At 37.0% G+C, this 26,226-nt stretch overlaps 1 protein-coding gene across 1 annotated transcript in view; it reads right to left on the reverse strand.

The window, feature by feature from the left end:
- LOC150110527 (uncharacterized) overlaps positions 1 to 26,226 on the reverse strand; it is a 204,937-nt gene that overhangs the window by 159,873 nt on the left and 18,838 nt on the right. The window lies entirely within an intron of this gene.

Genomic DNA, 26,226 nt, shown 5'->3' on the forward strand with positions numbered 1-26,226 from the left:
CAACTTAAGCTCACCTGAAAACTTTCCAGCACGTTCTTCATTTGGATCATGTCGGGCAAAATAATTGCCTAAATTACTGGCCAGTTTAAGACCTTCTTTAATTATATCAGCAGTCAAAGTAGGATTATCTTGATCATTATCATTAACTTCTTCCCTTTCAGGAGTCTCAGAAACAATCTTCACCATTTCGTGTTCGCTACGAGGTATATCAATTAACAATTCTTTGATATCTGCCGACGTAAGATCCTTCTCCACCAATTTCACATGCCAAACTTATTATATTGGGGAATTCTGCAGTATGATTGAAGGGAACAGGAGCATTCTCTTTAACACAAGTGGGCCAAATAGCTTTCCAGCGTGCATCCATAGTTTCTGGTCTCAATTCAGACAACGATAATCGAACCTGATCAATACAATCCATAACTGGCAGTGGTTTTAACATCTGATCTCCTAAAGCATTCAAACAAAATAGGAGTGTCAAGCGATCCTTTGCTGCTTTAAACCCACCAACAGTTTTTTGCATTTTTGATATGTAAGTTCTGTTTGGCATTTTTTTCCAGAAAAGGCTGGAAATGCTTTAGCAGTTGTTTCATCAGCAGAAGCTGTTTCACCTTTAATTTTTATATTATGAAGAGCATGTCTTTTAATAAACTTAGTCAGCCAATCATTGCTTGCATGAAATTCATATTTTTTCCTCGATTGAGATGAAGTATCTGGCTGCAGTTTTTTAATCCATTCATGAAATCTCAATGCTGATTGCTTGATGGAATTTCCGTTAACTGGCATTCTTTTTTGTACATTATCTTCTATCCACATCACTAAAGCTTTTTCTGCCTTTTCTAGAACAACATCTCTTGTGTATAATGATAATTTCGCACTCAATTTTGTACCAAAACATACCACTTTTCTAATAGCCGCTTCATTTTTCTTTATAGATCTGACAGCTGATTCACGGACTCCAAAATGCTTACCCACAGCTGTCGCACCTTCCCCAGTTTGAAGACTATCTACAATTTGAATTTTTATATCCAAGGAAACGGCTTTCCTTTTTTTTTTTGGCTATTGGCAACATCATGTGAGGGCTGGATTAAAATCTTCGGTTAATGAAATGAAAGTTTGAAAATTACATATACCTTACCATTTATTATTTCTTAATTTTATAACACGATTTTTATTTTGATTTCACTTAAAAAATGCAGTAACTGTGTTGTCTACTCAAACACCAAATTCAAACTGCCAAGAACTGCTTTTTTATGTGCAGTCAGTTATGTACTGTAATTCGGGGTATTCCCAATAAATGAAATTCGTAAGAATTTAGAATTTTCTTAATTGAAACGAGAATGCAATTCTACAAAATTCTCTTGAATTACAGATTTTTTCCTAACTTAGACTTTAGGTTGGTCGCATAAAAGTGAATAAAAATCGCTTTAAAAAAATTTTTTTTTTTGATATCTCAATTCGCATAAAAAGAGGTTTAGGGGTATTTAATTAATTTAAGTCTGCCTGGGGACCACCTGTGGTCTGCAGACAACAGGTTGAGGAACACTGATCTAGACTAAAACAAATTATTAGATAAATGATGAGAGAATTGGACAAAGTCAAAAAAGTGATTAGAGAGGAATCAAAAGGCATGAAAGATAAGCAACTAAAGAAGAAACAACAACAACAAAAAAAAACATTTAATCAGATAAGATATTGAATAACTATAATCAGGTAAGCAGAATTGATTAGAAAAATAAATATATTTTATAGTATGGGGGATTCAATTATAAAACAACTGATTATCACGTTACTATTTTAAGTTTTCCAGGTGCTAAATTAAATAAAAAATTTAACGAATGCAACTGAAAAGCAGAAAAGAAGAGTAAATGATACTGTAGTTCTGGTAGGAACAAACAATACAAGCTGGTGATAAGGTATGAGAGAGACATGAAAGAATTGCTGGAAAAAGTGAGAGTGAAAAGTGAAAATAGCTGGCATGTTATCTAGATATCATGGCATGGAATTAAGAAGGGGTGGCAAATGATTCAATGCATAAAGAAGGGCTAATGAGTTTTTGGATGTGTGGCACGAGTTTGAAGGAAGACTGCATTTATACACTGGAGTCAAGGATGAACTACATTTTTACCCGTATGTATGTGTGTATATATATATAAATATATAAAAATTCACGGCTGCAGCCAAATGTGGACATAAATTTATTTATTGCCAGCATACTAATAAATTATATCACACAAAAAACGTGTGGACAGACTTATGTGTTCGTCGAACATGTTGTTTATTATTTTAACGGTATAATAGAACACAGAAACTAAGTAAATAATTAATTTATTAACTTGATGCTGATATTTCGCTGGTGTTATAACCAGCATCTTCAGAGCACAAAAACAATGTTTGTCACAATACGCGAGACTAAAACAACATGGTGTACTTCAACAAAATTGTAGCAGCAACATTTAAAATTTACTTAAAAATTAAAATTAAAATTAAAAATTTACTTAGTTTCTGTGTTCTATTATACCGTTAAAATAATAAACAACACAAAAAACGTGTTATAAAATTTCATACAAATTAAATTGCAATACATTTTTAGCAACATTTATAAATTTCCTAAGGACATAGTTAGAAATTAATGTACAGTGATTACATAAACTATGCAGAGAGACATTTCAGTATGGAATATGTTCACCCAGAAATGCGATGCAACTCTCACATTGTACCATGCTTAGCACCAAATGATCCAGGAGTTCTTGAGACAAATTGGTCCACTCCTCCTTCAGAGCAAGGATAAGGCCTTGTTTGTTTTTCTGGGAATGTCGAGTGCAATGTGTCTCCCTATTGTATCCCAAACATGTTCTATGGGGGTTGAGATCTGGGGAACATGATAGCCACTTGATTCGATTATCGAATGAAACACCACATTGTACACTGCTTGTGTACAATGTGATATGGCACCATCATCCATAAAAATTAATTCTTAACCTACAGACCACAGAATAATCAAACATGACATTGAAGAACTTTGTTGCAATATTGTTCACCAGTCATAGTCTTTTTTTCTAGCACTTGTAGCTCAGTGCATCCATTAAGCAAAATGCCTCCCCACACCATAGCTGCAGTACCACCGTATCCATTCCTTTCAAGAACATTCGCACAATAGTAACCAGTACTACATTCATGCCAGATCAAGTGTCATCTAGAATCGGAGGCAAGGCTAAAATGACCCATCTGTAAAGAGTACATTAGTCCATTGGTGTCTTGTCCAATTTTTATGGATACAACACCACTGAAAATGTACTCTGCAATTAGCTGTGGATAAAAGGACACAGACTAGTCCTATGTTCACCAGTCATAATCCTTTTTTCTAGAACTTGTAGCTTGATGTGTCCATTAAGCAAAATGCCTCCCCACACCATAGCTGCAGTACCACCGTATCCATTCCTTTCAAGAACATTCGCATGATAGTAACCAGTACTACATTCATGCCAGATCAAGTGTCATCTAGAATCGGAGGCAAAGCTAAAATGGCCCATCTGTAAAGAGTACATTAGCCCATTGGTGTCTTGTCCAATTTTGATGGATACCACTGAAAATGTGCTCTGCAATTAGCTATGGATAAAAGGACACAGACTACAGGCCTTCAGGTGTATAGGCTTACTTGCTGTAGACATCTTGCCACAATTTGTCAAGATATCTGTGTACTTGTGCTTGAATTGAGTCAAATTACAAGCTAACCAGCCATGGTGTGCAATTACATTTTACTGTTATAACTAAAAATCTGTCTTCATGCTCCATGTCAGAGGAAGGTGACCTCTAAGCAAAGGTCTGGAACACATTCCATTAGTTTGAAATGCTGACCAGGGCCTGGATACAATGTTATGTATAATTAAAACTCTCTGGCAATATCAGTAATTTTGTGACTTCAAGCTTTCTGAGAATTCTTCCCCATGTGAAATAATCTAGATGATGTCTTTGAGACATTGTAAGCCATCCAAATTTGCAACTTTATTCCTTCATGAAAAGAACTTCCTTCAAACACAATTCACTTAGTGCAGACTTTTGCCTTTTATCTGTTGATTGCTACCACATGACTCTTTTGTGCACAATTCGAAAATTTGAATGTGTACCCACTTTCTACTCAAAATCATCAGTAATACAAATTGCCACAAAATGATTCATCTGAATTTGTAGTTGTAATCTTTAGAAATAATGTTTGTTCTTAGGTTTTGGACACCAGTGTATAAGACAGATGGCCTGCATTTGAATGAGTTAGGTATCAAGAGTCTGAAAAAAGTATTTATTGGGACTATATAGACAAGTCTCCAAAATCCAATTGCTCACTGGTCACAAGCAAGTAAACAGAGACAAGCGGCAAGTATTCACCCCCCCCCCCTGCATAATATACATATAAATAAGTTTTATTTTCATTGTTGGCAGCCACCTGTAATCAAATAACTTGACAGTAAATAACGTGTTTTAAGAAAAAAAGGATATTCACTGTCAAGTTATTTGATCACAGGTGGCTGCCAACAATGAAAATAAAACTTCCAGATCTTAAATTCTTAATTCAAACACTACAACATTCCCTTCAGAGAATTGAAAAAATATAATTTTAGTTGCCAATATTCTCTAAAATCATAACATAAGCCAATAATCTTTACTTTTCTACCTACCTTTTATCTCCTTTAAGGTTCAAAACTTGAGTTTTGTTTCTGCATGACTGTTTTTTTTTTTTTTTTTTTAGTAATTAAAAACTCAACCTGCCATATCTTCTTTCCCCTAAACAGTTGTTCTATCATCATTGTCATATCATAACAATCAATAACTTTTAAACATTTTTCTTTCTATATGAAAGGACTTCATAAATATCTGCTTTCAAGTTCCAAAAGTCTCATTTGTCTCGCAGCAATATAGAGAATTATTTTTGCTCCACTATGCAACTCACTTCCAGTTTTTGTTTCAGTCATGAATCCATAAAAATGCGCCACCATTATATTATATAGTGCTTTACTCAAAAACAGTAAATCTCATACACTTGAATTCAGTGAGGAAATACATGTTTTTTGTATCATATACACATTTAAATTAAATTGCAGTTATCATTTTCAATAAAGAAATTTTTAATCCTATAAAAACCTATAAAATATTCGTAAAAATTATACAAAATAGATTAAAAAGCACCTATAAAGAACTGATAGGCACAGAACAAGCTAGTTTTCGAGGAAACTATTCAACAATAGATCAGATTTTAACATTGCATCAATTAGCAGAACTCAGCTGGGAGGAGCATAAAGAATTATATTGTTGTTTTGTTTCGATAGCATCAATAGAAAAATTCTTCTTAAAATTCTATAAAATATTACTCTAAGACAAATGCAATAATAAAAAAGGACACACTCAAAACAGAACCTGTAGAGATCCAAAAAGGAGTAATGCAAGGATGTCCACTATCCCCATCCCTATTCAACATATATCTAGAAGAAGTTGTAAAGAATGCAATAGATAATGAGCCTAGTATCAATATCGATGGTTTAAATATAAATAATATCAAATATGCAGATGATCTTGTTCTTATTGCAAGAATTCCAAATGAACTACAAAGATTGATACACAAACAAAACAAAACCTGTAAAATATATGACATGGTAATAAATATACAAAAGCGGTGAAAATAGGGAGGAACAAAACTAACATTTCAGTCACCCTAAATGGAGAACAAATACAGCAAGTAGATAACTTCATATATATTGGATCAAAACTAACAGGGACAATGGATACACTTAAAACAATCAAACACAGAATAGTGATAGGATGAATCACCACGGGAAAATTAAAGAAAATATGAGATATCTAAACTAGCCAAAATCAAATTATATGAATCAATAATTATATCAACACTTATCTATAGAGCAGAAGTATGGACAATTAAGAAAAGAGGAGAAAAAAAAAACTGTTGGCATTTGAAATGAAATGCTTAAGAAAAATAAATAAAAGAAGTTGGATAGAAAAGAAAACAAATAGCACAGTTAGACAAGAATTATTGTATAAGAAGACAATATTAGAAAAAATTACAACTGAGATGGTTCATGTATGCTGCATGCATGGAAGCAGACAGACTACCTAACATGGTAATAAATACTTTTACAACCGAAAACGAAGACCCGGGAGACCAAGAATCACCTGGTTGAAATCAATAAGAACATTTCAGGATATAGAACTTATAATGAACTTTCAAAAAGTAAGGAATAGCGAAGACTGGAAGATCCTACTCAATGGAAGACTCAACCTGTCTTAGACAGAAGAGAAGAAGAAATTTTTAATCAAATCAATTTGAGGATCTTCCTCAGCCATAGCCAAGTTAGCCGGTCTTGGACACGGGCAACAGAGTTTTTTCCACCGGTTTATCTGGCTTTTCATCCCGCAAGCAGGCAAACTGGCCCTGTGAACACACACGGATCTACAGCCATAAATACTTAACCCCCCATGAGGGGGCTCAACTCGCCCCAATAGGGATGGGGAGAAAAAGGAGGAAACTCCATATGAATAAAAAAATCAAATCAATGTATCAATCTAGTTCAATATTAAACTTACACATATACTAGTGGCCAAAATTGTGGAAACTTTTTGGAAAAAGTGTATTTCTGAGGTTTGATGGCTCATAACACCACTTTTTTTTGGAGTAATACCATAAAATTATATATTGTTGTGTCCCAATTTACGATTATTATGCTTTCAACTATCCTTACGTGAAACTCTACTTGTCTTTGTCCAAATCTTATTTATATACGAGATATCACCCAAATACAAATATTCAAGCTTCTTCTCCCCTTAGTGTCCCTAAATATTTATTTTATACTGCACGTTTCAAGACATTTAGTTTAAGATATAAAATTCAAAAACAAGGAGCAATTACCAAAATATGTCTGGGTGTGAAAATAATATGCAGTCGTGACCTTTATCTCTTAACCCCCCCCCCCCGTGCGTGTTTAGGTTCGTACGTTGTTACAAGTGGTGCATTGAGCGGCAATCTCAGACAACTGTATTTTCAATGAACAAAAGTTTATTGAACTCTTAAACATGGTACAATTCATTCTTTATCAAATAAAACTCAATTCAATACTAAGAATATATAATATCAATTTTCGCTAGCTAAACACAAGTATTAGGTTAAGATCCTACATGAGAACTGTGATCATATCGCCATAACAGATTCTATGCATATAAACATGTATAATTCTAGAACTAGTTGATCCTTTGTCTAACCCCCTTTTTGGTTTGATCACGCTATAATTCTGTATTTTCTAGGACCTATATAATCAGTTACTCTAATTTTCTCACTAAGATAATATGGATTAAAATCATCCTTTTGCTGAGCTAATACACACCTTTGATCTTTAAAACTCTGTTAATTAAAATGCAATGTACATGCATAAATCTCTAGGCACATGAATACGTATTAATTAATAGTAACAAGCTCATTTTTATTCTAGTTTGATATGAACTAAAGTCCTAGTATAATTCTCATTAATCCTTTCAACTGTTCTGTAACAGAACAATGACTACAGTTACACATGATTTGAATTGACATGAGATTTTTTTACAGTACCTTTCGTCTTGGGTCTTCTACAGTGGTCTTTACCTTTTTTCCGATATTTCACCTTCCTAGGGCGAACTCTTCTATAACTTATCACTCCTAAGTTCTTTTGGCACTAAGATGGGCTTTCACAATCTTTACCTTACATTCTTCAATCAAGGACACATGAAATTCTCTCGTTACAATCACTGGACGATGAAAACACTGACATTATCTTCTCTCTTTTTTGCTAAACGGCGTCCCTCATTTCTTACAATAGTAACACGGAATTGAAATCCCGCACACTTTGTTTCCTTATTGTGTCGGACAGAGAAAACTCCTAACCCGTCACTCAGGAAAACCACGTGAGACCTATACGAAGACTCGTGAAGAAAAACTCTGAGGCAAAAAAAAAAGGCCTTTTTTTGGGGGGGTTTCCTAACCCTTTTATACGATGACCCCTACCGGCACCTTCTTCAATTTCTTTTCTTCTCACCTTACTGGAGTCGATTTCACTGACAATCAGAGTGGCATTTTTCTGCCAAAATATCATGTGGTCCGTGTGCATGCAACGAAGTCTCAATTTCGGAATTATGACCTTGAGCTTTGGTTTTTGTTTAAGCTAACCTCTATGTCATCTATACTAAATTAATCCCCCTTTCCAAATTTTTCTAAGAATTAACTCGAATCTTTAATCTCTTATTTCAAGTGTAAAAATTAGCCTCTCACATACAAAATCCTATGACTAATCTTCTGTGCTTTACTTAACCTTATATTATCATATCACAACTGTAATAAATTTCCCTTCTTTTTTTTTTTATTTAGTTCAACAAACAATTTCAGCTATATTTTTCACTTGGATGCAAGCATGTTTTCCTTTCTTTTTATTTTTTTGTATTCGTTACTTTCAATGGCTCGTAACGATATCTGCTTAGGAACAAGCTTGCTTAGTTATCTATACAGGGTTTTTATTTTTTCTCTTGTTACATCATGATAACTGAAAATTTCACATTCTAAGTTATCAAGGTGTAACAATATCGATGGAAAGATAATTTAATCAAGAATGTAATGCAATAAATTTTATGAAGGATTTTTTATTAGAACAGTAGTTATAAAGAAGAAAAGTGAAACACAGAAAAAAATGAGATATACAAAAATTCTCACAATGTGAGTTAATACTTAGTTGGGCAACCTTTAGTTTTAATTACGGCCTTACAACACCTTCCCATGGAGTGAACCAAGTTTTTTTAGTTCTGCAGCTATTATAATGTGAAACCAAGATTGAATTATTGCTTCTATTAATTGGGTTTTATTGTTGGGTTGCTTCTGACTAACAAGTTTCTTTAGTCGGCTCCACAGATTTTCGATTGGGTCTGGGCTATTCCCAGGCCATTCCAGCAGTGGAATATGATTATCTTGAAACCACTTTTTGCACACAGCAGCAACATGACATTGAGCTGAATCCTGTTGAAATATAAATGCTTCATTATCTTGGAAAAGATCACATGCAGAAAGCTTCAGTTTGGACTCAAGTATTTCATTTATGTATTTTTGGGCATTTATATTCCCATTAATCACGCAAATTCTGCCCACACCTTTTGATGTCATACAACCCCAGATCATAACATTAAGTGGGTGTTTCACGGTAGGTGTAATGCAATCAGGATGAAAATCTTCTCCGATTCTTCTCCTTACGTATTTTATGCCATCCCTACCAAACAGGGAGATTTTAGTTACATCACTCCAAATAACACTGTCCGGTTAACATGGGTGTTAGCCCAGTTTAATCTTTTCAACCCTTTGTTTGAGAGATAAAAATTGCTTTTTTTTCGTGGAATTCTAGCATTTAGACCAAATTCCTGTAGTCTGTGCCGAACAGTCCTTGCACTCAACTTCACATTGTATTGTGCCATTTCATCTTGTATACACCCAGATGATTTTCTTCTGTCACGTAGGCACAGTCATTCAATTCTTCTATCATCACTTGCTGTTGTGCACCTTTTCTTGCCTTTACCAGTCTGGTTTTGTAGTGACTGAGTCTCCTTATACCTCTTCAAAAATTTAGAAATGCAACTTTTGGTTAAGTTTCCACCAATTTTTATTCTAATTTCTTCATAACTGTAGCCTTGTTCACTTAATAGTACTATTTTACATTGCTTTCTGGGTGACAAGTCAACTCTTTGCACCATTTCTTTAATTTTATTATGTTTTACAAGCTCACTAAATGAAAGAATACAAAAAAAAAACCAACCAACTTGATAGCAATCACATAACACACTGACAAATGGCCTCCTTTCAGCTCCAATACATGACATCAATAGCTGAATCCTACTGTGACCTTATTGGCTCATTGCCAAAACAAGATGACACCTGACTGGCTCTCTAAACACTTATGCTCATTGGCTACATTCAAATGAAGGAAAGCTACTTCATATCAACCTAAGCAAGTTGTGCTTCTTTTTTGTGGTTATTTGGCTATAACTTTTCATAAAATACAGATAATTGAACACACTTTTTTGCATTACATTCTTGATTAAATTATCTTTCCATTGATATATAATTTTATGGTATTACACCAAAAAAATGTGGTGTTATGAGCCACCAAACTTTAAAAATACACTTTTTCCAAAAGGTTTCCACAATTTTGACCACTAGTGTATATACATATGCATGATATACATAACAGACAATCTATTATTTAAAAAAAAAATACACTTTTTTCACAAAGTAATTTCATTAACAATTTGATAAACACAAAAATTAAAACTTCCACATTAAATACTGTAGTAGACCTATAAATCTTATTCTTCCAACATCTTATCCCTTAAGTAGTTGCACAGTTGTCATATAGTACTGTCCTAAGCTTATTTTTCCAGGTCACAACGTAAAGCGTAGGCATCAGGGGGAGGAACCCCCTAGTGTGTGTTTGTATGCATAAATTATGATTCAAGTGAAGCCTCCATAGCTCAGTCAGTATAGATGAAGCCCTTTGGTCAGAAAGACCCGGGTTCTATTTTCATCAGTGACACGAGGAACCTTTATCTGGTCTCTTTCAACTAAACATGAGTTAACTGGTCTCATATGAAGGTGGAGGGTTTTTTCTCATGGTAACTCTGGGTTTTTTTTCATCCCTCAAAACAGGCAAACTCTTCCCATGAACACACACACACACAGTAACAGTCATAAAATATACTATGGCAAGGAAGGCAATGGGAAACTACCTTGCTCATAATTATCTCCCTAGTATGGTAGCATATAGCTGCCCCCAACAGCTGTATGGCTGACGAAATAGGATAGATAGATGATTCAAGCATATACAAGAATAATATAAAGCAATTGGTAATGAATATTACACCCTCTGTCCAAAAAAGATACCGAACTTTTCAAAACTAGAAGAAACTAGTGGCGGCACCTGTTGTATCTTTTTGTTGTTGAAAGCGGCAACCTTCTTTAGTGTTGTGTCAATTGTTTATGACATTTGTTTCATTAGAAGCTGAGTTATAGTGCCAAGAGTGACACTGTGTTTTGATGAACGGTCGGAAAATGAGTTTCAAACAGAGAGCTGCGACTGACTTTTGTGTTAAGCTTAGTAAAAGTTTTACTGAAACACATCAAATGCTTCAAAAAAGCATACAGTGATGAATGGTTATCCCGTACTCAAGTTTACGAGCGGTTTAAGTATTCAAAGTGGCCGTGAGACACTTGAGGATGATGACGAAATTTCAGCTGTCCAAAAACTGGACTGAGCGAAGTTAACATCCAAAAAGTGCGCGATTTCATCAAAGAAAACCCGAAATCGCCTGTGAGATGGATTGAAGATGAATTGGGGATTTCAAAACCAACTGTGCACAACATTTTGACCGAGAGTTTGGGCCTTCGTAAATTGAATTTGTGATTTGTTCCCCACAAGTTGACTGACAACCAAAAAATGTATGGAATTGAACACTACAAGGACCTAATTAAAATCATTCGTAAGGATTCAAAACTTCCTTGGAATGATCGTTACTGGTGATGAAATTGTTTTGAGTATGAGCCCAAAACAAAGCACCAGAGTGCTGAGTGGAGACCACCAGAAGAGTGGCATCTGAAAAAAAGTTGCTTGGAGAAGTCAAAAGTAAAGACAATGTTGATTTGTTTCTATGATTCCAAGGACATTATCCACAAAGAATTCGTTCCGCCTGGCCAAACAGTCAATGCTGAGTTTTATCTCGAAGCTTTGAAGCGATTGATAGCGAGAATTCGTCGCATACGGCATGAATATCGTGATGCAGGCAGCTAGTCACTTTTGCACGATAATGCACCATCTCATCGTTCGAACACTGAGAGACAGTTTTTGAGCAAAAATGAAGTTTGTGTGTTGGATCACTCACTGTATTCACCTGATTTAGCACCCTGTGACTTCTTTCTCTTCCCCCGACTTCATTTGCCAATGAAAGGAAAGCAATACGACACCATTGAAAATGTTCACGCGACAGTAACTGTGATCCTCAACAGTATCCCAAAACCGATATAAAAAACTCATTTAACAAATTAATTGACTGTGATGGAAGCTCCTCCTTATCTCACAGAACAAGTGTTAGATCCAGGAGCGCACTGGATATCGTTATACCAGACTTCTAAGGGCATGAAGAGAGCTAGCTTCTTAAATTGCATATGCACCTTTGCTGGCATTTCAATTTTATACAATTTAATGTAAGCACTAGAGCATGCAGGTCAGTAGTACAGGTGCATTGAGAATCATTAGATTATCTTCTGTGTAAGAAAAGAGCTGCAGACCCCTAATAGAGACTGATTCTGAACTGTCTATATGGAAAGGTACAGAATCAATTCTGCTCTGGGTGAATGATTGACTGACTGACTGATTTATAGGTTATTGGCACAAGGACAGCAAAGGTCATGCTGTACCAAAGCAAAGATTGTAGCACTATATAAGGTAATCAAAAATCGTAATAAAACAATAAATTAAGCAATACAAAATATATATTACTAAATAACTTAAGGAATTCACAACGTATACTGGTATATAAATTAAAATAAACTTGAATACATACTTCCTATATTTTGGCAACGTCACGTTGCCATCTTCATGGGATTATAATATTAAGACACGTGCACACAGGCACTAAGAATAGCAAATGAGGTAGAAGCGAGGAAACTACTGTTTTTCCTAAAGTCCTGATGGTGTTCCCTAGCAGGCTATATTAGGTATTCTTGGCCGTTGGGCTGAAGTTCTCAAGATGTACGTCTCCCAAATTTGGTCGAGGAATGGGGAAGGAACTGATTATTTTTTTTAATACTGTGATCACTGTAGTCATTGGAGAGGAAGGTGTTGTGTATGTGGTCGAGCTCAGTTGCAAGGGGCAGTTTCACTGGAACAAAGATTGCTGGCTCTCTTGGTTAGAGTTTTAATAATGCCATATTGTTGAGTGTGGTGATGGGAGAGTTTGTGAATATATCTGCCTGTGTACATAGGTTTTTTATATACAGTGAAGGAAAGTGTACCATTAGGAAGTCATGTAGCTAAGGTGTCTAGGAAGGGTAGACTATTGTTCTTTTCTAAATAACTATTTGGGAACATTGATCAAGTGTAAACGAATAGTTATTTACAATAGGTCTGTGATCAAGAAAATACACGCTCATTATTGTTCTTTTCCTTTTCCATCGTAAACTGGATTCTTGGATGTAGGCTGTTGAGGTGACTGAGGAAGGAGTCTAATGTGTCTGGGCCATGAGGCCAAATAGAGAACACATCATCTACATATCTTAGCCAGATAGAAGGTTTGAGAGGGGCCGAGTCTATGGCTCGTTTTTCAAAATTTTCCATATAAAAATTGGAGAGAGGAAGGAACCCATGGCGGTTCCCTCTATCTGCTTGTAGATTTTGTTCTTCCAAGAAAAATAACCAGAATTGATGGCAAAGAAAAAGAGATCTATGATCTCAGAAGGAGAAACGTTTTCCAAGAGTGTAAAGATATCAATTAAGGGAATATTGGTAAACAGTGAGGAGATGTCAAAGATTACCAATATGTCTGTGTTATTTAAGGTTAGATTTTCTATTAGGGTTTTAAAATGGGTAGAATTTTTTTATATAGGATGTGGAAAGTCCAGTGAGGGGGATCAGAGAGTTAGCCAGCTGTTTTGACAGTTTATAGCAAGGTGCATTAGTGACATCTACTATAGGTCTTAGTGGGGAATTGGGTTTATGGATTTTTGGTAAACTGTATATTTTTTGGGGGGGGGGGGGGGTGCAGAAAGGTTTGAGTTTTTTTGCAATGCCCGGAGGCCAGGAAGATACTTTCTTAAGTAAGTTTTTTAATTTTTTAACTTGTGTTTTTGTGAAATCCTGTTCTAGTGGGATGTAGGTAGAACGATCTCGGAGGATAAGCTCCATTTTTAGATTGTATTCCGTGGCATTACCCTTATCTGCTCTGGTGGTGATGATACTTTTTTGTTTCCATAATTTCCTGAGAGCAGTGCGCTGGCAGGACGATAAATTACTTTTTGGAGGAGAAGACTGGGCGAGGATGTTGGTGACGTCAAGTCTGATGTTATTTGCTATCTCCGGATGTTAAGCGACAGATCTTGCATTCGATATTATACATTACATCTAGCACTGGCACTTCTTTTGGTGCGACCACAAAACTGTGGCTGAGGCTTAGGGCACTGATGCATTGTCGTCAAGTCTTCCGGAAGATAGATTAACTACTGTCTGGAGAGGTTGAATTTGCAGTTGCGGTTTGGATTTACACAGGTTGTTATACTTTTTGATATTTTTTTTTGTTGAAATTCTTTCTGTGTGGAAGCTTCTGAGATGCCAGAGAGAATGGACCAAAGTTCAGGGTTAAGTACCACGGAGAGCTCTGACTGTAAGAAGCCAATGGCGCCATTCGTCTCGGAGAGAGTGGCACGAGTAGCGGCAATTTGTTCCCACAGTAGTGCAAAGCTGGTGTGGTTATACAGGGTGTTCGGGATAAATTTGACAGTTTCGTAAGGAAAAAGAAAATCTTCTTTGTATCTATTAAATTTAATGAATTGACAAAAAAAACATTACAGGCAGAGTTAATTACAATACTATCAACAAGATTTACTCAAAATAACCACCATTAGCATCGATCACAGCTTCAATTCTGCTTCGGAACCTCGAACAAGCTGATGCTACAGTCTCCCTGGGAAGGGCCGCAAAAACTGTTTTAATTTTATCCATTAACTGGGCTTTTGTATTACTGGAAGTGCGATTGGTGTCTTTTTCAACTGCGCCCCATACAAAATAATCCATGGGGTTAAGGTCTGGGGAGTTTGGAGGCCAAACATTTGGACTGGTGAAGTCGTAGAAATTTTCAGACAACCATTTTTGACTTTTCCCAGAGGTGTGGCAAGGGGCCGAATCCTGCTGCCATACATACGGCCTACCATTGGCTACCCTTGTTATCCAGGGCTTGACTACAGTTAGCAACTCCACGAACAAAGCCCGAATTCCAATGCCAGGGTTCTTCAACACCTGTTCCTGCAGATTTGCGAGGAATTCTGCTGTACGAACGCAATCAGATCGTCTGCTAGGGATCTTTCTTCTTGCTACATCCTCGTAGTCACCATTGCAAGTCTCTAGTTCATGCCTGATTGTTTTTACTGTATTCAGGGAGCATTGGGCAGCAGTCGTAATATCCTTATTTTGATGGCGGGCACGAATCATCATGATACAAGTTATTCTCTTCCATGATTCAGGTGGGTTCCAGCTATCCATCCTTTCTGACATCTTGTATATGAATGAAGAAGGGTCCAAACTTTTAAATGAAGAGAAGTGTGTGTTAATACATGTAACTTACGGAAAAATATAATTAATTATAAATATGTCAAATTTATCCCGAACACCCTGTATATGAGGAGGGCTTTTTTTGAAAGCAAATTGATCTTTACTGATTTTTTGAAAGCAAAGTGATCTTTACTGATTTTTTGAAAGCAAATTTGGTTTTTAGTGAGTATACTTTATGAAACTGTAGTGGTAGAGAATGTGCGAGCAACTAAGCCTAATTTGAGTAGAAGCATATTATAGTACTTTGTTGTATGCAACTGCTTAAGAATTTCTGTCACTAGAACTATGCTGCTCAATTTAGTTAAGGAATCTCATATAAGGGGAGGGTTAGCGAGGGGCCAACTACCCCTCCTGTAAAATCCTACTGGTTATGAAACAAGCACCACAGAAGCCTCGGAATTCGGACGCCTCTGCGACTATGATTATTAATCGTTTTGGGACCTGGAATATACGTAATTTGGTGAAAGAAGGAGCTCTTTTTAATGTGACGAATGTCTTACGACAGTATAAATTTGGACTTTGTGCTGTACAAGAGGCGCGTTGGCTGGGACAAGGCTCGACGAGCATCAGGGGTACACGCTATACTATAGTGGTGATGACAGAGGACTAAGATTCCTCGGAACTGTGATTTTAGTTAGTGATAACTGTGTAATATTTTAAATTTTAAACCTGTTAACAATTGGCTGTGTACTATTAGAGTTAAGGGACGTTTTCAAAATGTGTCTATTGTGAACTGTTATGTGCCTACTGAAGAGATCTCGGAGGAAGCTAGAGATTGTTTCTACGAAGTGCTTGAGCGTACTTGTACTAATCTACCGTCCTATGACGTCAAGCTAGTGGTGGGAGATGTCAACGCAAAGCTGGGGAGAGAGTATGTGGCACCCTTTCATGGGTAGTGAGAGCCTACATGAGGAGTGCAATGATAACGGGATCCGACTTGCGAGTTTTGCCGCTGCTACGGGATGCTTTGTAAAGAGCACTATGTTTGTGCATAAAGACGTCCACAAGCAGACCTGGAGATCGCCGGACAGTCTCGGATGTGAGCAGTTTCAGAGGAGCAGATGGAGATAGTGACCACTATCTGGTAGCCTACGATTTCAGGCATAGAATTGCAGATCAGAAGCCTGCGTGTCCTACCATACGATCGGCATGGGACCTGGACAAGTTGAAAACAGCGGAAGGCAAGCGGGCTTTCCAGTTAGAGTTGCAGAATCGTTTTGGGGAGTTACAGGAGGAAGAGGGTGATCCCGATGGGATGTGGGACACCATCAAAAATACGGTCACATTAGCTGCCTCAAGAACTGTGGGAAAGAGAAAGAGGAGTATAAAGCATGGTTTAATAGACAGTGTGAAGAAGCTGTAGCGAAATGAAGGGAAGCACTATTGAACTACCTAGCGGATAGCAGGAAGAAAGTTGCATATGGGAGGGTGAGAAGAGTGGTGAATACATGTCTACACAGGGAAAAGCGGAAGTATCTTAATGAGAAAGTGGCTAGTATAGAGAGAAATAAGGTGACGAATAATGGACGGGAGATGTACCGGATGATCAAAGCCATGCGAGGTGCACAGACACAAGCGGCAACCATAAGAGATGAAAGTGGAAATCTATTAAACTCAAAAGATGCTCTCGCTCGGTGGCGTAGACTTGCTGAATGTCAATATCGGGGGATTATACTCCTTATCAAACTGCTGAACCATTTATTGAAGAACTGACATTTAGTGAGATTACTCGTGCTATCCGCGTGCTGAAAAATAATAAAGCTCCAGGAGTGAACTGCATACCAGCGGAGCTCCTGAAGAATGGTGGGGACATCATGATGGAGCAGCTGCACTGGCTCATCTTGATGATCTGGCGAGAAGAACGGCTGCCGGATGAGTGGAAGGCATCGCTGATCACCCCAGCATATAAGAAAGGAGATAAGGCTCAATGCGGCAACTATAGGGGCATCTCACTGCTGTCGACTGGCTACAATCATGCTAATGCGCCTCACACCACATGCAGAAGAGTGCCTTGGTGACTATCAGACGGGCTTCAGGAGGAACCGTTCTACAATAGACCAACTCTTCACGCTGCACCAAGTTTTTGAAAAGTGCTGGGAATATAACTGGGAAGTTCATAATATTTTCATAGACTTTTCTAAAGCCTATGACTCAATGATACACCCCAAAATATGGCAGGTGTTAGAAGAGTTGTGAATTCCTCGAAAACTCTGAAAAATGGCGCAGGTGTGCGTAGCTGGTTCGAGAGTAAGAGTGAAAGCAGAAGGTGACCTTTCGGACCCGTTTCAAGTACAGACCAGTGTGAAGCAGGGTGATGGGCTTTCTCCGATTCTCTTCAATCTAGTGTTGAAAAAGTAATTAGAAACACGCAGCAAGTGGCAGGTGGAGTCGACATGGGGTGCAAGTTAGGATTCTTGGCTATGCTGACAACCTGAACGTTATGGTGCATCAACGGGACGATGCAGTGGCATTGGTTACTGCTATTGAAGAAGCTGCAGAAGAAGTTGGCCTGAAAATAAATGCCGAGAAGACAAAATACCTTTTTATGAGTCGCCATGCTGCTCAAGATCCAGAGGGAGGTGCACAGTTTGAGAGGGTAAAGGTATTTAGGTACTTGGGTTCTTTCGTGACTGAAGACAACAAAGCTGAGGCTGATGTCCAGAGTCAGATAAATGCTGCGAATGTGGCCTATTATCAGGTGCGTCCCCTTTTCGCCTCACACTTGCTGTCTTGGACTACAAAGGTGGGACTATACAAGATTTTGATCAGGCCTGTTCTCCTCTACAGTGCTGAAGCGTGGACTCTCACGGCGAAACAAGCCGATCACCTGAGAGTATTCGAGAACAAGATGCTACGATGTATCTATGGAGGGGGTCATGGCAGACGGAGTCTGGAGGAGGTGGTCCAATGCTGCCATACACGCTTTATACAACTCCGCAGACGTCTTGATGGAGCTGCGAGCCCGGCGTCATCAGTGGCTGGGGCACCTGTACCGTATGGACCCCCAAAAGGACTGTGAGACAAGCGTGGGAGGCCCGACCCTGATCAGGGAGACCGAGAAAGAGATGAGCGGATCAGGAGAAGGAAGACCTGCAGGCTGTCAGGCTGGAGACCAGAACGTGGCAGACAGTCGCAGAGGACTGTGCCCAGTGGCAATAGCGCTATCGCCACTATACATATATTACACATTAGCCTGGGCTGATAGCCACTATACATTAGCCCAGGCTGATAATGCCTGGCTAATGTAATGTAACCAAAATAACAAAAGGCTCCATCTGTACCAAAGATTTCTAGAAACACAAGATAAACTGAGTGTTAGGGATAGTATTTTATATTATCTCTATGAACCAGAGAATATGTGTATTTCAAAAAAGGAATAAACACATTCCTTTGAATTTCTTTATTCAAAAAAGGCATCTTATAAAAATAAGCTAACACATTAAACTGAGAGCAAGATTGTATAGGCACGCGTTAATAAATATGAGGAAGCCTGTTTCAAGGAGCAGTGATAGATGGAAAGATTTTATTTTATTTAATTTATTTTTTTTGGCACTGGAGTTCATAAGGGCATCAGTATTTCACTGGAGAATAACACAAGGTGACTAGTGTTTGAAACAATGATTACAGAAGAGATCAAAGCTTGGATCATTTAATTGCTGTAAAGTTACCAAATGAAGGAAAGAAATGGAATGTGTTGCTGTCAGAAATTAAGTGATGCAAGCTTTGATCTCTTCTGTAATCACTGTTTCAAACACTAGTTATTGGCAACCTAACAGCAAAGAATGGAAGACAAAACCATAAATGCCACAGTGGTAAGTAGACCTCTGTGCTAGACTCAAATGTGCAAGAAATGTCAAGAGTGACCACACAAGTTTCTCTAAACTTTTGCATGGCTTTTGTTACTGGATTGGTTAAGAGAATGTTGTGGAACATGTGTGACAAATCATACTGACAAGCCTTTGAGTAGTAAAGAAGTGAACCATTAATAATCTCCACTGTATCCTAGAGCAGTGTTTCCCAAAGTGTGGTACATGCCCACAGGGGTACAAAAAACATCTTTCTGATACTTTTTTTTTTGTCCCTGTATTGCTTGTTGCAGGGCTAAGTAAGAGGCCATTCTATAATTAATTTTTCAATACCTAAAATACATGCAGAGGCACATTTTATGCCTCTGCATGTATCAAATGACCTCCATTAGCATCGTATCTGGTTGACAGCAAGATCACATTCCAATAACATGGTTCAAACTGTTTGCATTAAAGATGTTTAAATTCAAATTGTTCAAACCATGCGGTCAGAACTCTCCCACTACATTTCATTCTTCTCGTTAAATGTTTTACTACTGAAATTTTAATTTCATAAATTTTGTTTCTACTGTATGTATATTGGATTCATATAACTAAAAAGGTATTAATAATTAAAAAAAATTGTTTCACATGCTTGTAATTTATTATAATGCAACTGTTAAAAAATAAACTGTTAAATAAAAATGCAACTGTTAAAAAATGAAATTTTATTTCATTCATGTTTGAATGAAATTTTATTATTATAACTTCTCACAATTGTCTTTGAGAGGGAGTAAGCTGGCATTATAAAAATTTTAAAAGGAATTTACCAGTGCTGAAAATTTGGGAAATCACTATCCTAGAGAACTGAGGTAAGAGCAATAGGATAATAATTTAATGGCTGACTGTCTTTTTGAATGAACTAGCTATAGGCAACATTCCATGGCAGGATAGAATGCTAAACAATCACCAATGATGTGGATGGATGTTAATTCTGTGGTGAAAATTCAGAACACAATTGGGTGGGATACATTATACGGACTAAGAGACTCAATGGTACCAAATTCTACTATGAATTCTTCTGATGTCTAAGGTGATATCCAGTGAGCAGTAATTGGCACATTAGGAAGTGATTTGCTTGGTTGCATATAGGAGTTTAAAAAGAGACATGCCAGGAACTATCTAGGAAATGTTAAAACAGTACCATTTCTGTAATAGAGAGAGAGAGAGAGAAGCATAGAAGATGCATTTAATATCCTTGACAATGAATAGAAAGGCTGAACTACTGTTGGAAAAATAGGTAAATTGCTTGCATTTGGTCCCTTCAAAGCCAGATTTGGAGTAAAAACCAGACACTGCAGGCTGAGTGCACAGCTGAGATTTTTGACTTGAGATATGTCACATTCTTATTTTAGAATGCTCTATAGATTCAAGAGAAGAGGCTTGGTTAGTGATCAGAGGGTTTTGGGTGAAGTGAAGGATGCTAGTAAGGATTATTTCAGTTATTCCTTTTAAGCAGGTTTGAACTGGGAGAGCAAAAACAGTAACCAGACCACAGAAATGAGGAGCAGACTCGCAAAGATCATCCAATGTGGTAGTACCACTGTATTGCCAAAGGATGCAAGGCTCAGACTAGCAGGGTAAAGGTTAATCTCGTTGAAAGTTTTTCACTTGGTTAAAAGTTAAATTAGACTTGACAATAAATTATATTCTTGTTTAATCCTTTATCCAAGTGTAAGCAAACAAAATTTGCCAGTAAAGTATCTTCAGGACTACGCTACTTGCATATGGAGGCTAATGACTTCACATTAATCGCCTTGGTATCCCATAATGCAAAGCATACATCCTTTCAGATGTGTAAAATACTAGACATTATGGGAAGGGATACTATCCATACCAGGTTCAACTTTATGGAGGTATCATCAGTGCAGTGGTGTAGCTAGAGCTGTTGCCACTCGGGGCAGTCCCTGAGTTTGCCACCCTTCTCAATACACACCAAAAATACTACAAAAGGTCAAAACGACATATAGGGAAATAAATTAAAACACTATGTTTATTTTTGAAGTAAAACTTTAATTTTAACATTCTAAAATGTTATTTTTCTTGCTTTTCTGTTAGCAAAATCATCAATGACATTGGCAAAGTCTATTTCATGATAATGTAGGTAATTCTTAATCAATTTTATGTAGAAAAACTCCTCTCACAACTAGCAACACTTAAAGCAATTGTGAAGAAAATTCGCAGTAGTATTACAATATTCGGAAATGAGTTCTCGAGACTGTACTTTAGAATTAACTGCAAAAGTTCAAATAGAGTTCAAAGTGCCCCCCGGGGCGGATCGCCCCCTCCGCTCCTCCCTAGCTATGTCTCTGCATCAGTGAGAGCCAGATACAGATGTGATACCGAGGTTGGAGTCATGTAGAGATCATATACAAGTAGTGAAAAGGTGTAACACCTTATTATTAAAATATTGCAGATCAGAGATAGTAGATGAAAAAGGTTTTCACTTGGTCATAATGCCTAGCATTTTATATATCTGATTTGAAAGGATATGTGCTTTGAATCATGGGAATTAAGGCAATTAATGTGAAGTCATTAGCCTTCATATATAAATAGCCTAGTCCTGAAGATACTTCACATATAAATTTTGATTACCCTTGGATAAAGATTAAACAAGATTATTATTAAGTATAATTTCTGGGAAATTCCCATGCTACTCCTCTAAAACACTATTAATATAATTAACGGCTATTTTAGCCTGTTTTTGTTTAGGAGTGTCCCTTATATTTAATACATTGGCTAACATAACTCAAAAGGGGTATGTATATATTTTAGGGCATTACGGGCGAGTGTAGAAGGCAATTATGGCAGAATAAAAAATGTGGAAAAATTATGTACATACCTTGATTTTGGTTTAAAGATGCCTTCTAAATCCAAGCTCTTGTTGAAAGGGGGGAGGGGGAAGAGAGGGAAAGAACATGGGGATGTACTTGAGACACGGGAAATAAGTTTGGGAACCCAGGTTACTATTAATAATATATATATAAAAATATATATATATATATATATATTATTTTGTTATGGGGAGAGGGGGGGGGGAGGAAAGAAGGGAAAGGGTATCCTTATGTGGAAACTGGGGCAAGGGTTTACGGGGTGTGGACCGTTTCGGTCATCGTCTGACCATCGTCGGAACTTTGTGGGAATGACTGTAGGGCTATGTCAAGGCTGTAAGATGTATCTGCCAAATTTGGACATTTGTTGTCGCTAAATGGCCGGAGGCGTGGCTTAATTTGTAAGTTTTGGAACATCCAACATTCGGAAATTAGGTAGGGGCGGCAGACGTTGATAGAATTACCATCGCATTTTATGGCAATAGTTTCGGATATTCTAAGCATCGTTTCGTTTTCTTGTTTGTCAATGATTATGGCTTTGTCAATTTGGGGAATGTGTTTTAGTTCAAGGGCGTGAGCTGCAATTTCAGTCTTCCCTGTATTCTGTGGTTTGTTTTTCTTTTTGATGTTGCGATGTTTTTTCGTGTTCAGATATTCTGGAATGGGAATATTGCAATCCCTGAAGTGCTCTTGTAGTCTAGTCCATAACGACCTAATTGTAGAGCCCGTGTAGGTGACATCACAGTCTTTTTGACAAGGAAATTTGTAGACTACATTGTGGTGTTCGAATAATTCTTTATGAGTGAGAGATTTAGTAGGTTTTGCAACTTTTGCTATGTGACCTTTGAACTTTAAATTCCTATCCACTATTATGCCAAGATCCCTTGCCTCTTCAGTTTCTTGTAGCATAATCCCACTAATATAATATGCCACTGGAAATCTAATCATGTCAAAGTGTATAACTTTACACTTACTAACATTAAACTGACAGTCATTTTTGTTTGCCCAAATTTCCAGTCTATTCAAATCATTTCATAATTGCTGAATATCAGTAGCATCCCTGATTGCCCTGCCTATTTCTGTATCATTGGCAAACAATTGCACATCGCTTTTTAGTCCCTTCAAAATGCATTAATGTATAGATTGAATAACAATGGCCCAAGAACTGAACCCTGAGGTACACCACTGGTCACCTTAAATCTGGCAGATTTACACCCACTGTATACCACTTCTTGATATGTCTGTAAACCATCCCCTGATCCAAGTCAAGAGTTTATATTCCAATCCCATATTCTCCAGTTTATGCAACAACCTTTCGTCTGATATCCTATCACATGCATTTGAAAAATCCAACATTATCATTCCCTTTATCCAACTTGGCTGTAATGTTGCTAAAAAATATGAGCAAATTGCTAAAACATGACCTTCCTTTAGTAAATTCATGCTGTTCCTTGCAGGGTATAGCATGTTCGCTACTCATTTCTGTATGCGAGTTCTTACTAACTTCTCTAAAATCTTCACTACCAACACTAGAGATGCTGATAGGCTGGTAGTTAGACACACCAGTTTTTGCACCACCCTTGTACAATGGAACTATCATACATTCCTTCCATTCCTGTGGTATCATTTCTGAGCTGAGATTCAAGTTATACAAACATGTGAAAGGCATACCAATTCAGCTGAACATTCCTTTAGCAAATGGGCTGATAATTCCATCTGTCCCTACAGACAAATTCTTATCCAGGTTATGCAATAGCTCTTCAATCTCATTTTCATGAACCTCTAACTCTTCATCCAACGTAGCAGTAGCACTGTGCACCATGTTACATACACCTGATCGATATATCTTAGCAAAGTGAGCACTCATTAACTGAACAATCTCATTAGCTTCCAACACAAGAGTACCATCTGCATTCAATAAAGTTATTCTTCCACATTTATTCTTTCTTTTGCGACATAAAGTTAAAATTCTTTTGGATTGCCTTTAGCTTGCATGGCCAATTTCTTTTCATACTCAGATTTAGCTTTCCTTACAATGCTTATTACTTTTTTGGCATGAGCTTCATATTTCATAACTCCTCTCACTTTTATTCTCATGATATTCTTTCCACAGCATCTTCTTTTTGTGGATCTCTTGCTTAATAAGGTTGCATATCCATTTCACTCCCAACTATTTATTTTTCAAACATTACGGATACATTCAGATACCGCCTCATTTAAGCACTTTTTCAAAGATTCCCATGTACTGCTGACATTTTTTCTCCATTCAGTAACTGATACCATGGGACCACAGATAGTATTCTCCTAAGATGATCATAATTTCCAGCTTTGTAGTTCAGCATGTAACCTATTTTAATCAGAGCATCAATACAATTAGATACTTCCCAAGAAAGTACAGCATGATCACTGACACCAATTGGTGATAAAATTTGACCTTGAGTTCCTTCTTTCACATGCTGCTTGAGAAAGTTGTCTCACAACAATTCAATTTCCTCTTCTTTCTCATCATGAGATTTCTCAGCTACCCAATCAATGTTTGGTAAATTAAAGTCATCCATAATGATCATTCGTTTGGTACCTATGAGGCTAAACAGGCTATGCATTTCTTCGTCCCCTGCAAGTGAGCCGCCAGGTCTGTAGCAAAACCCCACTATGTATTTCATTCTGTTAACTTCCGCTTCACACCAGATATACTCAAACTCACCGCTACATGGAACATCATTATTTTCCTGTGTTTCTATCCTAACTGGATTTAAGTCATCTGATATCAACAGTAGCACTCCTCTTCTATCTCTTCTGTCATTCCTAAAAATAGTATACCCATTACACTCAATCCCACTTACCATATCCGATTCTGGCTAGGTTTCACTGAATGCCAACAATGTTAGGCCACATCGTATTCAATAAAGTAACGAACTCTACCCCTTTGTTTCTAATGTTCCTGGTATTTGTGTATAGACATAATAAATTATCACCTAGCCTATTCTTATAATCAGATATGCAATCTATTTGGTCTTGTTCTAGAATTTTCTGTTTCCCCCCCCCCCAGACATACTATAAAAGGTCCGAACCCAAAGCATAGTTTTCCACCCCTTCGCCACATACATAACCATGTTCAAAGACATTCACATCTTTATCACATATGCATACCATAGCTTAACTTTCACACACATTTTTTTCCATTCCTCCCTTGATGATTTAGTTTTCCTGATTCTCTGCATTAGGTCTCATACCAAGAAGTAATTTCTTCAGGCTTCTGATGTCAAATGAATTCAAGTGCAGGCCATCCTTCTTATACAAGTCTTTTCTGCCATCAAACATACCCCACACATCCAAAGACTTGCATCCATATATTTTACACAGCCTGTGTGTAAAAACATTTGCTACCATCGCCCTCCTTCTTAACTCAGTACTGTCATATCTGGCTACAATTTTTACTCTCTCACATTTCTTTCTTGCTTCTTCCGACAGGCCTTTTATATCTTCTCTCACACTATATTTGTCACTACTTAAATTATTAGTACCCACCAAAACTACTATCCCTTTAATTTTTCTTTTTGGTTTTCAATTACGTTTGTCATATTTTTAATTTTTGCTCCTGGGAAACTAGAAGTGGCGACTCCCTCACAAGCACAAATTTTAAAATTGAGTCACCATACCACATCACCTCTTTTTTTTTTTCTTAGATTTTAACTGACTTACCTTGTTGTTATTAATATTTTGATTACCAAGTTCAGTACTTTCCTGCCTGTTCTTGTTCTGATCCTTTTTCTTATCATGTGTAAGTTCAGTCAAACGTTTTTCCACCTTTTTCAATTCCCTGGTCGATTTTCTAATAATTTCTTTTAATCGAGATATTTCTAATGTCAACTTATCCTCAGATAAATTATCATCATCAATGCAGTAATACTTTTGTTCATCAGGACAAACGTTTTCCTCAGTAGCAACAACTTGAGCTTTAGACACTGCCTTGTTAAGATGAGTTTTTGGTGCCATTTTTAAGAGTAGTAAAAACTAATAATGTTTCTGCAATTATTTTATAAAATGCTATAGTACAATGATTACGCTAAAAAACTACAATAATATACTAAAAATACACAATTAAATCTAAGAAAACACTTAATAAATCAACTAAAATCACAAATCTTTCAGGAGCTCTCTAACAGC

This window comes from Typopeltis vanoorti, chromosome 1, assembly GCF_054136105.1.
Source record: "Typopeltis vanoorti isolate ZY-2024b chromosome 1, IOZ_Tvanoo_1.0, whole genome shotgun sequence".
In the NCBI taxonomy this organism is placed as follows: Eukaryota; Metazoa; Arthropoda; class Arachnida; order Uropygi; family Thelyphonidae; genus Typopeltis; species Typopeltis vanoorti.